Source organism: Bubalus bubalis, chromosome 3 (assembly GCF_019923935.1).
Source record: "Bubalus bubalis isolate 160015118507 breed Murrah chromosome 3, NDDB_SH_1, whole genome shotgun sequence".
NCBI lineage: Eukaryota > Metazoa > Chordata > Mammalia > Artiodactyla > Bovidae > Bubalus > Bubalus bubalis.
In genome coordinates this window covers 15,860,007-15,878,387 of record NC_059159.1, presented here as the reverse complement: position 1 = coordinate 15,878,387, position 18,381 = coordinate 15,860,007, and the positions used below count along the sequence as shown (strand labels likewise).

General features: G+C 45.1%; 1 protein-coding gene across 3 annotated transcripts in view; it reads right to left on the bottom strand.

The window, feature by feature from the left end:
• Positions 1-18,381, bottom strand: part of MARCHF10 (membrane associated ring-CH-type finger 10) — a 104,707-nt gene that overhangs the window by 63,872 nt on the left and 22,454 nt on the right. The window lies entirely within an intron of this gene.

Below are 18,381 nucleotides of genomic sequence, written 5' to 3'. Positions count from 1 at the left end.
AAGTAAAGTTTATTCTTTCTTAACAGTTCTCTTTGTCTTTACAATATATTCACATTGTACGGCTCTGCCATAATTATTTCTGTTGGTCATTTAGGTTGCTTCCAACTTTTTCTGTGGTAAATGATGCTACGATGAATATTCTTATGTATTTATGCACATCATCAATTATTTCTTTATTCCTGAAGTGGGAATTTACATTGGTAGATTAACAGTATCACAAAGATTTACAAATTTTTGTTCCCAAACTGTCCTCCAGAAATGCTGTATTAATTTACATTTCCAGGTGTACCTGCCAGATTCTACAAATATTCTCCAACTACATATTATCTTTTAGAAAGAATCTTTGTTATCTTGGGAAAATACTGTAATTTGTAACTTGTATGTAATTTTAATTTAATTATTGAATAGGTTCATTTATTTAGCTCATCTGTTTAGAATCTATATTCCACCTATTTCTAAAAAGGGTCTGAAATGACTTAAAAGCTAAACTGAAAAGAGTGTAAAAAAATGGGAAAAGGCAAAACTAATTTATGGTGAAAACATGCAGAATAGTGGTTGCCTCTGAGGGATGGGGCAGGAATTGACTGGAAAGGGGCATGGGATAATGGAAACTCGGTGGGGGTCAGGTTATATGGTTACAAGCATTTATCAAAACTCATGAAATACTACTCTTAAAATTTGTATAAGTCACTTCAGGTAATTTTTACCTCTAAAATTTAAAAAATGGGAAAAAATAGAACAAATCAAATCACGAAAACCGTAAACAAATATTCAACTCTGGCTAATGATGTATGTACGTGTTAGTCGTTTAGTTGTGTCTGACTCTTTATGACCCCATAGACTGTAGCCCACCAGTCTCCTCTGTCCATGGAACTCTCCAGGCAAGAATACTGGAGTGGGCTGCCATTCCCTTTTCCAGAATGATGTCTTGGGTTGGCCAAAAAGTTCGTTTGGGTTTTTACATAACATCTTACGCTGAAGTTTTTTTCAGGGGGAAGTAGGTAGAGTACTGATGTTTGCAACTTACTTTGAAATGCACCAAAACACACGATGTCTCAATGGATGGATGAGGGGCTAGATACGTGATAAAGCAAGTACAGCAAAGTGTCAACCCTGTGGTATCGAGGTGGTGGGGATGTGGATATTCATAGTACAGTTCTGTCAGCTTTTCTGTGTGTTTAGAAGCTCTTGGTAAAATACTGGAGGGAGATGGAGCAGCACTAGAGATGTAGAAGTGCAGGCGTTTTCAGGGCTGCTGGGATAAACGAGGTACTTCTGGGGAATGCTGCTGGTCTTCGATTGTATGGTTCATCACAGACATTCGTTTCTTTAGATTAAAAAATCTTGGCCGGGACTTCTTTGGTGGTCCAGTGGTTAAGAATCCACCTTCCAAGGCAGGGGACACAGGTTCGATCCCTGGTCTGGGAAGATCCCACAGGCCACAGAGCAACTAAGCCCGCACCCTGCAACTACGGAAGCCCACGAGCCACAACCAGAGGACATGGATGCCGCAATGAAGGGTCCCTCACGACGCAACAAAGATCAGTAAGTTAGGCCCAGCACAGCCAGATAAATACATAAATACTAAAAAAAACTTTCTCTTCATGATATCATCAGGTAACAATGAGAGATCAATGATCAACTCAGTGAAGTCAATGTAAGATAAATTTTAAAAGAAATGTCTTGTCTTACACTCAGTGCTTTAGGATGAGCATACAGTTTCACTAACAGGGACCTCCAATGGAAAGGGCAACATAGCTACTTATGTTGAGAATATGAGAATAAGGACTTAAAGACGGCCCTTACAGAGCTGACAGGGACTTCCCTGGTGGTCCAGTGGTTATGACTCTACACTTCTATGGCAGGGGGCATGAGTTCAATCCCTGGTTGGTGAACTAAGATCTTACATGCGGTGTGGTGCAGCCAGGAGAAAAAAAAAGAAGGAAGGGCCAAGCTGGGAACTTTAGCACTGGGCCTGTTGATGGGCGGCCAGAGTGAAGTGGGTTACATTGTGAATATGAAGTGCATCTTATTTTATGCATTTGAAAATATTATTGTGAGAAGAAGATGCAAAGAAGTCATCGTTGTTGCCTAAGAAGCCTGTGACAGAAAACCAGGATTAACTCCCAGGTGTAGAGTGAGAAGAGAAGCAAGCCTGGAAGAATCCCAGGACTGGAGAAGGGAGGAGCAGAAGCCAGGAGAGAATCAGGAGACTGTGGCTTCGTAGAAGCTCAGGGACACAACATTTCAAGGAGTGTGGAGTGGCCAGGTGAGTCAGAGCTGCTGAGAGGTCGAGCACAGTGAGGACCACAGGAGACCTTCTGCACCACAGAAGTGGAAGGCATCTGACCAAGAGCCATTTCTGTGGAACAATGCGGATGGCAGCCAGGTTGGAGTGGGTTGCGTTGTGAGTAAGAGGTGGGGAAATGGAGTCAATCAGAGTAAGTGATTCTCCTAAGAACCTTGACTGTGAGGGAGAAGAAATAAGCGGAGGGGATGTGGACTCAAGGAAGGTCTGTTCTGCTAAAGTTTTAGACAGGAAGCTTGGTGTTAGTTGCTCAGTTGTGTCCAACTCTTTGTGACCCCCTGGACTGTAGCCCTCCAGGCTCCTCTGTTCATAGGGTTTCCCAGGCAAGAATTCTGGAGTGGGTTGCCATTTCCTCCTCCAGAGGATCGTCCTGACCCAGGGATCCAACCCAGGTCTCCCACACTGCAGGCAGATTCTTTACCATCTGAGCCACCAGGGAAGCCCTGAGAGATTAGGTCATGATTAAACACAGACGGGTAGGCTCTGGTACAGAGGTGGGAGGTGCAGGAATGGAAGGGACCATGGATGGAGTGAGGAGAGAGCTAGGAGGTGGGCTCCTGAGCTGAGGTGGAGAGGTTGATGACTGAATGGCAATGAGGGGAGGGCGGTGCAGTTTTCAGTGGCCTGGGTGCAGACCCAGAGACCATGGACGAGCAGGATTTTGTCAGAGAGGTATGGAAAAAAAACAAAGGGCAAGGCAACGTAAAGAGGATCAAACACAGAACACAGTCTGCTTGGAAAGGGAAGTTTAGCCCAGAGAGGGCAATAAGAGGGCAAAGGGAGAGGAACCAGTGAACCAGAGGTTCCCCATGGGAAGAAGTGTCACAATAGAAGTGGTTGAGCAGAAGAGCAGGAAGGCTGGTGGTGATCAGTAATTTTTAGAGATGGAGAACTTTTATCTGGTGATGCCGATTAGGATGTGGTGTTGGGGAGGGTAGCAGAGAGGGATGGAGGGGGACCTTTAAGATGCTTGGGGAACTGAGGAGGCAGGGTGTGGCTGGATCACCCAGGTAGATGCTGAACTCATCTAGGCCAGGGGTCCCCAACCTCTGGACCACAGACGGGTACCTCCTGTTAGATCAGCAGTGGCATCAGGTTAGAAATAAAGAGCACAATAAACGTGACGTGCTTGAATCATCCCCAAACCATCCCCCGCCCCCTGGTCTGTGGAAGAATGGTCTTCCATGAAACCGGTCCCTGGCACCAAAAAGGTTGGGCACTGCTGATCCACGCTTGTGACCAGCATTCAGGAGATGGGGTGGAGAAGAAGGGAGCCACTCCCGGTCCTCATTGAAGAGGGGAGAGTGGCCAGGAGACAACAAGGATGACGGCAGGAGGGAATGGTGAAATAAAGAGCACAAGCCCCAGCGGACGGCGTGTCCAACAGAGCCAGGGGAGCGGTGGTCTGATAGCAGCATCAGGGAGCAAGAAGGGTGCCCTCCTGGCTCCTGATCCTGAGGAAGGGTGGGGGGGAGGGGAATGTGAGCACCACCACGCCCTCCCCCAGGGGGCGCTCTGATGCACTTTTCCTGTGCTGCGGGGAGACTGGCCCGCTTACCTGCTCCCCAGGGTGCCTCTCCTTGATTCAGGCTGTCCCTTCCGCCTGTAACCTCTGCCCTACCTTGGCTCCCCACCCCCCACTCCCAGCTCCCCAGTACCTGCCCTAATATCCAACTGAAAATCAGCATCTCCAGGAAGGTTTCCCAGGTTTCCCTTGCCTTCTTATCACACTCATCATATACTATCTTGATCTGCAGGCATTCGTGTGATGTCTTATTTTACCAATACTATGAACTACCCGAGGGTGGGAGCGAGGCAGTTTATTCATCACTATCGCCCCATACCACCCAACACAGTGTCTTGGACACCAGTGATTTATAATTCTGTAAAAAGAAAGCAATGTAACAGTAAAACAAAAGGAGGTTTTAGGATGAAATGCGGTAATTAGAAACTATACTTAATGTAGGTATGCCTCCGAATAATCACATCTCGCAACTGAAAATTTTTTAAATTTTGATATCTGAATTTTAATAGGTTTTTAACAAGTTTTTTGGTTTTAAAAAGCAGTGGAATCTTTTTTTTTTTTTTAAGTAGGGGACTTTAATAAGAGGTTGCAAATGGAAACACACAGCACTACATAAAATGTGAAAAGAGCCACTTTATTATAATCTTCACTCATGCAATTTCTGAGCTGCTCAGTCCAATTAACACGGGGAACTCTTGGGGTCAGAGGTCAGCAAGGCTCGGTACTGTGGATTTCACTGAGCGGGGATAACCAATTGGTGTTTGTCTGACCTGGCCACATGGCAGAGTCGTCCTGTGGAAGGATTGACTCTAGGCTATCCTGCTTATCTGTTGAAAAGGCAGGACGATGCTCTGGAAGCAGCTGCAATTTGAACTGACAGTTGCCCCATTTTCCTGCCATGCCCTATTTTAAGATTACCTAGTGGAGCTCAGGCAAAGCACAGAAACAAAGAAGAAATGAGGCCCTGCTGGTTTTGCCCAGATGCAGTTATTCGCCTGCGCCATTGCTGCTCTGAAAGGTCTGTGGGCCCTGGGTGTGTCCACAGAGGGGCCTGCGCTCCAGGTCTTCCAATTACTCTGTAATCTGATCACAACCTTAGCATGAAATGTTCCCTTGGTATCTCTAATTTTCTTGAAGAGATTTCTAGTCATTCCCATTCTTTTGTTTTCCTCTATTTCTTTGCATTGATCACTGAGGAAGGCTTTCTTTTATCTCTTCTTGCTATTCTTTGGAACTTGGTGGCAAGAATACACAGAAGAACTATACAAAAAAGATCTTCATGACCCAGATAACCATGATGGTGTGATCACTCACCTAGAGCCAGACATCCTGAAATGCGAAGTCAAGTGGGCCCTAGGAAGCATCACTATGAACAAAGCTAGTGGAGGTGATGGAATTCCAGTTGATCTATTTCAAATCCTAAAAGATGATGCTGTGAAAGTGCTGCATTCAATAGGCCAGCAAATTTGGAAAACTCAGCAACAGGACTGGGAAAGTTCAATTTTCATTCGAATCCCAAAGAAAGGCAATGCCAAAGAATGTTCAAACTACTGCACAATTGCACTCATCTCACACACTAGCAAAGTAACACTCAAAATTCTCTAAGCCAGGCTTCAACAGTGTGTGAACCATGAACTTCCAGATGTTCAAGCTGGATTTAGAAAAGGCAGAGGAACCAGAGATCAAATTGCCAACATCTGTTGGATCATCAAAAAAGCAAGAGAGTTCCAGAAAAATGTCTACTTCTGCTTTATTGACTATGCCAAAGCCTTTGACTGTGTGGATCACAACAAACTGGAAAATTCTTAAGAGATGGAGATAGCAGACCACCTGACCTGCCTCTTGAGAAACCTGTATGCAGGTCAAGAAGCAGCAGTTAGAACTGGACGTGGAACAACTGACTGGTTCCAAATCGGGAAAGGAGTACATCAAGGCTGTATATTGTCACCCTGCTTATTTCGCTTATATGCAAAGTACATCATGCGGAATGCCAGTCTGGATGAAGCACAAGCTGGAATCAAGATTGTTGGGAGAAATATCAGTAACCTCAGATATGCAGATGACACCACCCTGGTGGCAGAAAGCGAGGAAGAACTAAAGAACCTCTTGATGAAAGTGAAAGAGGAGAGTGAAAAAGTTGGTTTAAAACTCATCATTCAGAAAACTAAGATCATGGCATCCAGTCCCATCATTTCATGGCAAATAGATGGGGAAACAATGGAAACAGTGACGGACTTTATTTTTTGGGCTCTGAAATCACTGCAGATGGTGACTGCAGCCATCAAATTAAAAGATGCTTGCTCTTTGGGAGAAAAGTTATGACCAACCTAGAAGCTTATTAAAAAGCAGAGACATTACTTTGTCAACAAAGGTCCGTCTAGTCAAAGTTATGGTTTTTCCAGTGGTCATGTATGAATGTGAGAGTTGGACTATGAAGAAAGCTGAGTGCTGAAGAATTGATGCTTTTGAACTATGGTGTTGGAGAAGACTCTTGAGAGTCCCTTGGACTGCAAGAAGATCCAACCAGTCCATCCTAAAGGAGATCAGTCCTGAATATTCATTGGAAGGACTGATGCTAAAGCTGAAACTCCAATATTTTGGCCACCTGATGAGAAAAACTGACTCATTGGAAAAGACCCTGATGCTGGGAAAGATTGAAGGCAGGAGGAGAAGTGGAAGACAGAGAATAAGATGGCTGGATGTCATCACCGACTCAATGGACATGAGTTTGAGTAAGCTCCAGGAGTTGGTGATGGACAGGGAAGCCTGGCGTGCTACAGTCTACTGGGTTGCAAAGAGTCAGAGACGACTGAGTGATTGAACTGAACTGAACTGATCACAAAGAAAACCTCTGGTTCAGCCTGGTGAGTTACCTGGTGGAATGTTCAATTACACCAGGATGACCTCTTATAAAATACGAGTGAGTCCTGGGTCAACTTTGGGCTAGTCTGAGTTTCCTCTGTCCACGGAGAACTGCTTGTGTGTTTGTGTGTGTGTGTCAGCAGGAAAGAAAGATGCTTTCATCTGAAAAGCTGGCAGTCTGAGGCAATGGTGGACTCATGTCCAGAGGTCAGCTCCAAAGATTCTGCTCAGTCATGAGTTGTTTTTTTTTTTAACTTTTTAATTTTGTATTGGAATATAGCCGATTACCAGTGTTGTGGTAATTCCAGGTGCACAGCAAAGGGACTCAGCCATACACATACTAGTATCCATTCTCCTGCAAGGGGCTTCCCAGGTGGCTCAGCAGTAAAGAATCTGCCTGCCAATGCAGGAGATTTGGGTTTCATCCCGGGTTGGGAAGACCCCCTGGAGAAGGGCATGGCAACCCACTCTAGTACTCTTGCCTGGCTAAGCCCATGGACAGAGGAGCCTGGTGGGTTACAGTCCTTGGGGTCACAAAGAGTCAGACATGACTGAGCACACAGAGCAGCAGCAGCACACTCTCCCCCAAACCTCCCTCCCATCCTGGCTGCCCCATAACACCGAGCAGACTTCCCTGTGCTGAACAGTAGGAGAGAGCTTCTTATGTCTCTGTGTTCTTGCCCACCTGGGATAAAAGGAACCTACCGAGAGCTTTAAAGGTGCCACCCGTCCCTTGGTGGTGGGAGAGCCTGGTGAGCCAGGCTCTCTGTAGCTGGTTAGTCTGGTCATCAGCAGTGAGGTTATTTCCAGATGGCTGATGGCAGTTTCAATCTTCAGAGCCAGACTGGCCCTTGTTCACTGCTTGTCTCACCAAACCACCCTCCTCTGGATGATTTCAAGCCAGGCTGGGGATTGCTCACCACCCTGATAACAGTACTCGCTTTCTTCTCTTGCTCAGGGGAGGAGTCCTGCTCTGGCTGCATCACTATGACTTCAACATGAACATATTCCTAAAATGGTCTTGCAACTGTCAGTCTTCAAGCATTCATGGAGCGCTTAGCATGTGGTGGGCACTGGAAATGGAGTAACCACCAGGGCCTGTTCCTGAGTGAGCCCCAGCCTGAGGAGGAGACAGACACGTGTCCTAAGGTGTGTTTGAGCCTGGAGAGTGGTATGGGGACACAGTGAAGGAATGAAAACAAAACCACTGGGCCCCCCAGTAGCTGCTCGGAAGCTCTTCCCAAAGGAAGTGCTTGCAGAGTTGAGGGTCAGGCCACCAATGGCCTTGAGGGACATCAGGGCCATCAAACACTTTGCTAAGCTGTTTGAACTTGATCCTAAGACAATGGGGAACAACTAGAGAACTTTTTAAAAATATATTTATTTATTTGGCTGCACCGGGTCTTGGTAGCGGCACATGGGACCTTTAGTTGCGGCATGTAGGACCTAGTTCCCCGACCAGGGATGGAACTTGGGCCCCCTGCATTGGGAGCTCAGAGTCTTAGCCACTGGCCCACCAGGGAAGTCCCCACTAAAGAACTTTTAATAGCAGAGTGACACAATCTAATTTGCTTTTAGAAGGATCATTCTTACTGCTGCCTAGGACACTGGCAGAAGGGTTGAGGTGAAGGTGAAATGACCAGGAAAATGGTTCCTACAGTAATCCAGGCAAAAAGAAAAAAGGAAGACAGAGCTGTGTAAAGGGAGGCGCTGGTGGACAGATCTCAAGACAGAGGAAGGTAAGACTGTCCAGCTCTGGTGTCTGACAGCTGTCAAATGTGAGAAGGAGAGGGCGGAGGAGTCTGAGGATCTCCAGAATTCTCCTGGGCAGAAAGAAGTTCAGGCAAAACAAACTCAAGTGAAGATTCTCACAGGTGTGCACCCGGCAAACCGTGGGCTGCACATTCCATCACCCTGACGTCCACGTCGGGTTCGAGATGTGGGGCGGAGGTGTGTAGTCACTCAGGGGCACCTCGAGGGTGCGGAATCTGTGCTAGAGTCAAGGGGCTGGTGGAGACAACACCTGGCCAGGTGTTAGGGATGACTCACAGCCTCCCAGGGTGGGGCAGTTGGAACGCGCGCGCGCATGTGTGTGTGTGTGTGTGTGTGTGTGTGTGTGAGACCCGCCTCAGCCACACACAGGCCCCAGGCACGACGGGAGGCCCAGCCCATGGGGAGTCTGGCAACACACAAGTAGAAGTTAGAGAAAATCAAAAGAATGAGTCACAGAACACATATGCCATGTGCTAAGCTGGCTGCTTCTGTGACACCACCAAGGGTGTCGGTAGGTCGACACTGACAGATTAATGGGAGAACAAACAACTCCCTGAGAGCCGTTTGAAAGAGGAGAGGCTCAAAGTTTTCACAGGCAGGAGAGGCTGAAGAGAAAGGTAGTGAAAGGAGGCATGCAAATATACCCAGGTCGGAGGAAAACCCAAATGCAAAGCAAGCCAGCTGACTCATCATCCGAGAGCGAACGTTTGCAAGGAGCTGTCATGGGCAAAGCACTGTAGTTTGGATTACGCAGGGCTGATTTCTGGGAAACAAAACCCCTTCCTGGCCCATGAGATCTTGTCTTATCTTTTGGACTTGACTGTAATCTGGAGCACTTTCCTAGTGGTTCAGTGGTCAAGAAACCGCCTGCAATGCAGGAGACGCAGGTTTGAACCTTGGATTGGGAAGATCCCCTGGAGAAGGAAATGGGAACCCACTCCAGTGTTTTTGCCTGGAAATCCCACAGACAGAGGAGCCGGGCAGGCTATAGTCCATGGGGTCAGACACAATTTAGCAACTAAACAACAACATAATCTGGAGCAGTGCTGTTCCAGGATTTCTGCAACAGTGTTAATGTCCCATATGGCAGCCCTGGACCACAAGTGGCTACTGAGCCTGGAACTGCATTTACAATTTTATTTTAATTAATTTATATAGTCTCACGTGGCTTATGTCCACTGTATTAAACAGCACAGTTTTATGTTTTTGCTGCCTTCACGTATCAACACACATTCTGACTTTTTAAGCCACTGAAGATTACTCGAAGAGGCTTTACTTTTTCATTTCAACCTCTCAAGTTTGTATGGATGATCATGAACAAAACAATTAAAAATGTGTGTGTTGTGGAGCCGCCTCCACACTTGAGTTTACCTTGCCTTCTGGAAGGTTCAGGTGATCTCGTGGAGGTAAACGTCCTGCTGAGCCAGGCCTGGGGCGGAGCCAGCTGCTGCTGGAGTCAGGTTCACGGCCGCCTTCCAGTGTCACGCTGGGTCCTTGTGGCGTGGGATCTAGACATCGAGCTGCTCAGTTGCTGATGCTGGGAGGAGGATAATCCTATTCCTGTTAGCAAGGGGTGCTCTTGAAAAACTGAGGGCTGGTCACCTTCTTTGCCGATCCGGTAAATACTGTGTGCGTCCTCAATCCTTGACATTTGTGCTTTTGGAAGTTCCCATCTGGCACGGGTGCAGGGTCTTAGAAGATGAGAAGGGTCCACGATGACTTTCTCCAATGAAGGTTCCTGTCCCCCAATCAATTTCACCACTGGGGCTCCTGACCCTTCTCTGTGAAGTCTCGAGAGGCTTAGGGTTAATATCCTGGTGTCCCTGGCATCACAGCAGGCTCCTCTAGGCCATCAGTGTCCTGGGGACACTGTTTCCTGTTTATACTGAGAGACTGCTTTGCTTTTTATATTCTTTTTTTTTTTTTTTTTTGATGTGGGTCATTTTAAAAGTCTTTATTGAATTTGTTACAATATTGTTTCTGTTTTACGGCTTGGCTTTTTGGTGGCGAGAAATGTGGAATCTTAGCTCTGCTACCAGGGACTGAACCTGCACCCCCTGCATGGACGCACAGTCTTAACCACTGGACCACCACGGAAGTCCCTGCTTTGCCCTTTAATCTACTAAATCATCCAAGGTCTCGTTGGTTCTGCGGAGCTGCTGTTTATTTCCCTGTTAAATTCTAATTTGATTAAACAGCTCAGAAGGTTGTAGGTAACTTTGCAAAGGGTCTAAAATTAAGTTGCTACATTAGGTTGGCTTTTAGACATGTGGCCTGGGACCAGGCTGAGGGGAAAGAAGGCACTCCAGAAGCCTCAGGAGCTGCTCCTCCATAGATAAGTGTTGGAGCATCATTTGCAGAAATAACTGGACACCAAGGCAATTTATAATGAATCTAATATTCGTATGACACTTGAGAGGCTCACTCATTCTTACAGTGATCCCATGAGATAATAGCATAATAATAAGGATCTCCTTGATGGGAAATTGAAGTGCTTAGAAGTAAAGTGCTTTGTCTGAATTTGCACTGTAATGAGGGGCAGAGCTGGCCCTCGATGGTAAGTGTTCTTTGTACTGTATCACATCACTAACTTAAATGCATTTAGGAGGAGCCACTTTATTTATTTTTTTTTGGTAATTTTTAAAAATTGAAGTGTAGTTGACTTACAATGTTGCATTAATTTCGGCTGCACAGCAAAGCGGTTCAGTTATACAGACATTCTTTTTTTATATTCTTTTCCATTATGGTTTATCACAGTATATTGAATAGAGTTCACTGTTTTATACAGCGGGACCTTGTTGCTTATCCATTCTATTTATAATGGCTTACATCTGCTAACCCTGACCTCCCACTCCATACCTCCCCCAAACCTCTTGCTGTTGGCAACCACAAGTCTGTTCTTTATGTACGTGAGTCTTTCTGTTTCATAGATAAATTCATTTGTGTCATATTTTAGATTCCACATATAAATGATATCATATGGTATTTGTCTTTCTCTTTCTGACTTAATTTATTTAGTATGATAGTCTCTAATTGTATCCATGTTGCTGCAAATGGCATTATTTTATTCTGTTAATGGCTGAGTAGTATTCCATCGTATATATGTACCACATCATTTTTATCCATTCATCTGTCGATGCATATTTAGGTTATTTCCATATCGTGGCTATTGTGAATAGTGCTCCTATGAGCATAGGCTTGCATGTATATTTTTGAGTTTCAATTTTGTCTGGATAAATGCCCAGGAGTGGGATTGCTGGATCCTATTTTTAGGTTTAGGTTTAGGGTTATCCTATTTTTAGTTTTCTAGGGAACCTCCACAGTGTTTTCCATAGTGGCTACACCAACTTCCATTCCCACCAACAGTGCAGAAGGGGTCCCTTTTCTAGAAGGTGCTGCTTTAAAGACCAGCTCAGCACAGGCTTGCCGATGATTGCTTTATCTTGGATTTAGATTGAGCACCATCTCTGCATAACCAGTGGTTAAAGCCTCAGGAGTAGGGAGGTTGGGCCATAAGGGAAGGGCTACCATGTTAGCTGCGCATTTGGGGATCTGCCCACCCCCCAGGCAGGTGCTTGGAAATGATACTGTAGCTGTTCAGTTCAGTCGCTCAGTCGTGTCCGACTCTTTGCGACCCCGTGAACCACAGCACGCCAGGCCTCCCTGACCATCACCAACTCCCGGAGTTCACTCAAACTCAAGTCCTACAGCTATTACTTAATGGCAAATGCCTCACTTATTCCAGGCCCAGCAGCATTGTGATGGCCTGAGACTAGATTAAGGAATGAACGAGTAATGGAAATTGTAATACAAGTGTCAAAATGAGGTGGTGGCATGCTTTACCTCATGATTGTACAGTTGGAAAAATTTCCATGGATTAAGCCATCCACTCTCACACGACCCACTGAATCGGGGAATGAACTTGCCTTCTCCAATCTGAGGTGAAACCTCCCCTCGAGTTTGCAGCCATAGCCACCTTCACAAAGATATTACTCAGGGGAGTGTTCTCCTAAGGAAGAGGACTTGGATTGGGTTCACGCTATCTCATTGGACTGTATCCTTCTCCTGCCCCTTTCTTTGCTTTTTTCTCTTTTAAAAATATTTGTTACATTCTTTTTCTCTTTAAAAAATATTTGTTATATTCTAATTAAAAAATAATTGTATTTATTTATTTTTGGCTGTGCTGGGTCTTCGTTGCTGCTCGGGCTTTTCTCCAGTTGCGGCGAGCGGGGGCCACTCTTCGTTGCAGTGCACGGGCTTCTCACTGTGGCGGCTTCTCTTCTTGCGGATAACGGGCTCTGGGCACGCTTACTACTAGCTGCAGCTCCAGGGGCCTAGAGCTCAGGCTCAGTGGCTGTGGCGCACGGGCTTAGTTGCTTTGCGGCATGTGGAATCTTCCCGGGTCAGGGATTGAACCCGCGTCTCCTGCATTGGCAGGTGGATTCTTTACCACTGAGCCATCAGGGAAGCCAGCTTCATCTGTATTTACAGACGCTCCCCCTGGGCTTGCATGACTGCCTGAGCTCCGCCTCCTGTCAGATCAGCAGCGGCACTAGACTCTCATGGGAGCATGAACCCTACAGTGAAATGCACATGTGGGGATCTAGGTTGTGTGGAGAAGGAAATGGCAACCCCCTCCAGTATTCTTGCCTAGAGAATCCTGTGGGCAGAGGAGCCTGGTGGGCTGCTGTCCATAGGGTCGCACAGAGTTGGACACGACTGAAGCGACTTAGCAGCAGCAGCAGCAGCAGGAGGTTATACGCTCCTGATCAGAATCTAATGCTTGATGGTTTGAGGTGGTGATGCTCGCTAGTGCTGTAAATACAGATCATTATTAGTAGAGAGGTTTGACTGCACAGAGACCATAGTAAATCCCACCGATTCTGCATTATGGTGAGTTGTATAATTGTTTCACTATACATCATAATGTAATAATAATAGAAATAAAGTGCATAATAAATGTAATATGCTTGACTCGTCCCCCCAAACCATCCCCTTTCCCCGAGTCTGTGGAAAAATTGTCTTCCACAAAACTGGTCGCTGGTGCCAAAAAGCTTGGGGACTGCTAACATAAGGCTTCTCTGGCTTCACTTGTACCAGGCAGAAGTCAAAAGATGGAGTGAGGAGTGATTAGCATTATGAGCACACAAGCCAGCTGGCTGTTGAGAAGGATGCCTTGAGTTACATCTCCCCTCACCTTGCCCTGCCTGCACTTTTGATCCAGAGGCAACCCCCTCCAAGATCCTCCAAGGAATGTCTGTAATACAGGGAGTGAAGCAGAGGTGAAATTCACTGTGGAAAACTCGAATTTTGTCACTTTTTTTTTTTAACCTTGTAAATCAACCTTTTAATTTTCCTTTAATTAAATACTACTTTGTAGGATAAAATGTTCCCACATTTATTGCCAATCCAATGTTTTGTGATAAATGACTTAGAGAATCTATCTTGGTACTTAGGTCCTTATGTGTGTGTGCTCAGTAATGGCCAACTCTTTGCGACCCCATGGACTGTAGTCTGCCAGGCTCCTCTGTCCGTGGAATTCTCCAGGCAAGGAATACGGGAGTGGGTTGCCATTTCCAGGCAAGGAATACTGGAGTGGGTTGCCATTTCCTTCTTCACATAAGTCCTTAGCTTATTAATAAATAGGGTTATGACTGCCCTCATTATTTATAATATGGATAAATTCAATAAAAATTGATATAACTTTATAGGTTTGTAAGAAATATTAATTGGGTTAACCACTATTATTTTTTCTGCTTTAAAAAAATACTTTTTATTTTGTATTGGGGTATAGCCGATTAACAAATAATGTGATAGCTTCAGGTGAACAGCAAAGGGACTCAGTTATACATATATATGTATCCATTCCCTTACAAGTTCAGTTCAGTTCAGTTGTTCAGTCGTGTCCGACTCTTTGTGACTCCATGAACCACACCACACCAGACCTCCCTGTCCATCACCAACTCCCGGAGTCCACCCAAACCCATGTCCATCGAGTCGGTGATGCCATCTAACCATCTCATCCTCTGTCATGCCCTTCTCCTCCCACCTTCGATCTTTCCCAGCATCAGGGTCTTTTCAAATGAGTCAGCTCTTTGCATCAGGTGGCCAAAGTTGGAGTTTCAGCTTCAACATCAGTCCTTCCATGAACACCCAGGACTGATCTCCTTTAGGATGGACTGGTTGGATCTCCTCGCAGTCCAAGGGACTCTCAAGAGTCTTCTTCATCACCACAGTTCAAAAGCATCAATTCTTTAGTGCTCAGCTTTCTTTATGGTCCAACTCTCACATCCATACATGACTACTGGAAAAACCATAGCCTTGACTAGACGGACCTTTGTTGGCAAAGTAATGTCTCTGCTTTTGAATATGCTGTCTAGGTTGGTCATAACTTTCCTTCCAAGAAGTAAGCGTCTTTTAATTTCATGGCTGCAGTCACCATCTGCAGGGATTTTGGAGCCCAGAAAAATAGTCAGCCACTATTTCCACTGTTTCCCCATCTATTTCCCATGAAGTGATGAGACTGGATGCCATGATCTTCGTTTTCTGAATGTTGAGCTTTAAGCCAACATTTTCACTCTCCTCTTTCACTTTCATCAAGAGGCTCTTTAGTTCTTCACTTTCTACCATAAGGGTGGTGTCATCTGCATATCTGAGGTTATTGATATTTCTCCCGGTGATCTTGATTCCAGCTTGTGCTTCCTTCAGCCCAGCATATCTCATGATGTACTCTGCACATAAGTTAAATAAGTAGGGTGACAATATACAGCCTTGACGTACTCCTTTTCCTAATTGGAACCAGTCTGTTGTTCCATGTCCAGTTCTAAACTCCCCTCCTATTCAGGTGCCACATAAAGTTGAGCAGAGTTCCATGTGCTTTACAGTAGGTCCTTGTTGATTATCCATTTTACATGTAGCAGTGTTTTGTCGTTCTTCCTGATGGAGAAGGTGCAGCCTGGAAGGCACTTGTACAACAGTGAAAATTGAAAATGTCAGTTGCGTCTGACTGTTGGCAACCCCGTGTTCTGTAGCCCATTAGGCTCCTCTGTCCATGAAATTCTCCAAGCAAGAATACTGCAGTGGGTAACCATTGCCTTCTCCAGGAGATCTTCCCAACCCAGGGATAGAACCTGGGTCCCTGAAATGCAGACAGATTCTTTACTGTCTGAGCCATCAGGGCAGCCCTGGCACTTGTACAATCAATACCCAAGCCCTTGGGACAGCATCATCTGGAAAAAATCAGGAGTATTCAGTCATGTTTTGAGTTCTCTGACATACCGAGGTGCCGTGACACAAAGCCAACATGAAAAATCCTGTCCTTGGGCTTTAGAAATTGCCAGTTTTATGCATTTCGCCACATATTTTTGTCTTTATTTCATAATTACTTTTATATGTACAACTGTGTCCTTTTTTAGATGTGGTCTGAGTGTTTTGCAATGCTGTCTTAAAGCAGCAGTCCCCAATCTTTTTGGCACCAGGGACCAGTTTCGTGGAAGACAATTTTCCCACAACTTGGGGGCAGGGGGATGGTTTCAGGACGATTCAAGCACATCACACTTATTGTGCACTGATTTCTATTATTATTATTACATCAGCTCCACCTCAGATCATCAGGGATTAGATCCCGGAGGTTGGGGATGCCTGCCTCAAAGAATGAGTAATTTTTACAGCATGAAACTTCAAGTCCTAGAATATCCCAAATGCATGAGTGTTGCCGTGCAAAATGGCCAAGACTCTGCACGTGAGACTTTGCATGAAAATAGAAGAAGAACCCAGCTGCCTATTTGTTTAGTAATTCCAGTTTAGGAAGATTGTTACATGCTACTGTTTGACTGAAATTACGTTACTTTTTTTTTTCATCTGTCCTTGATTTTTGTTTCTAAGTGCAAAACTGGGAGAATTTATCTTAATGCTAAAAATGTGTTGTTCTAGCCAAACTAGATTTAAGTTTTGGATTAATCTCACTCCATAAGTTTAATCAGCACCAGGCATTTTATTTGGTCCTTGACTAACAGGAAAAGATGGGCTTCCCTGGTGGCTCAGTGGAAATGAATGTGCCCGCCAATGAAGATGTGGGTTTGATCCCAGGTCGGGAAGATCCCCTGGAGTAGGAGATGGCAACCCACACCAGCATTCTTGCCTGGGAAATCCCTTGGACAGAGGAGCCTGATGGGCTACCATCCACGGGGTCACAAAAGAGTCCAACACAACTTAATGACTAAACAATAACAACCAGCAGGAAAAGATGCAGGCAGTGTGTTCTTCTCAGAGCTGCCAATATCGTGAGGTAGTTTCTTTCACCTTCGGGCTTCAGGTGGAACGTTTTATTGTGTAATTTTATGTTCCTTAATAGGGAGTATAGGTCTCTCCCAGGGATATATCCATAATCATCAATCACTGATGTTTTTAAGGTGTCCTTTGAACATTAAATAACTGCTATGTGAATGTCCTAGATTAGAGAAGAAATCCCAACAAGAACTTGATTGATATCAGGTATCCAGGATCTATCTCAGGGATCCACACCGCTGATAGAAAAGAGAGTCCATCCTCCAGAGTATATTTTAGGCATAAAATATTAAATAAGAATTCATAAAAGGCATATTACTCATCTTAAATCAATTCTCCGTACTAACAACCAGTATTGAATGCAGCCTGCGGTATTCAGTGCTTACATAGGATAAGTAAAACCTTACACAGATAAGATCTTAAACATGAAATATGATCATACAGCTCAGTGGTTCAGAGACACCCTCTCAGGGGTCAGACTGCCTGGAAAGGAATCTGTGTGTGTGTGTGTGTGTGTGTGTGTGTGTGTGTGTGGTTCAGTCGTGTCTGACTCTTTGTGACCCTATAGACTAGCTCATCAGGCTCTTCTGTCCATGGAATTCTCCAGGCAAAGATAGTGGAGTGGGTCGCCATTTCCTTTTCCAGGGGAAGAAGGATCTTCCTGACCTGAAGATCTGGGGTACTTCCTGACCCAGGGGTCAAACCCGGGTCTCCTGTATTGCAGGTGGATTCTTTACTGTTTGAGCCACCAGGGCATACTAGCTGTGAAATCTTAGGTAAACTTTCTTAATTTTTCTAAGGCTCAGTTTTCTCATCTATAAAATGAGGCGATAACCTGCAAAGAGATTTATGAGAATTAAATAAATGAATAGGTAAAAGCGCCTAGCGTGGTACTGGAACACTGTAATCACTCAAGTGATGGTAACTATTACTACTGTTGTTATCGTTTTCATATGGCTGTTATGTTGGAGTAGTCTAGTGGCTAAGTCGAGTCCGACTCTTTGCAACCCCATGGACTGTAGCCCACCAGGCTCCTCTGTCTATGTGATTTTCCAGGCAAGAATATTGGAGTGGGTTGCCATTTCCTTCTCCAGGGGATCTTCCCCACCCAGGGATTGGACCTGGGTCTCCTGCTTTGCAGGCAGATTCCCGATCTTATTTTATTTTATTTATTTATATTTATTTTTGGCTGCACCGGGTCTTTATCGCAGTACACAGGCTTCTTACTGCGGTGGGTTCTCTTGTGGAGCATAAGCTCTGGGTGCTCAGGCTTCAGTAGTTGCAGCATGAGGGCTGGGGGTTCTGGCACGCAGGTTTTGTTGCCCCGAGGCATGTGGAGTCTTCCCACACCAGGGATCGAACCCGTGTCCCCTGCTTTGGCAAGTGGATTCTTTACCACTGGACCACCAGGAAAGTTCCTATATTGGTCTTATTATTTATTAGTATCATCCAGACAAAAATATTTGAACAATTTCTAGTTATTACATGATGCAATTATTAATGCATTTTACTCTATTTGAAATAAAATCTATACTAAGCAATGCAATGGGTAAGATCATAAGCCTGCATATATCTCTATATAGACAGATCAAGTAGGCATAAATATAGGTGTACAGATATATTATGA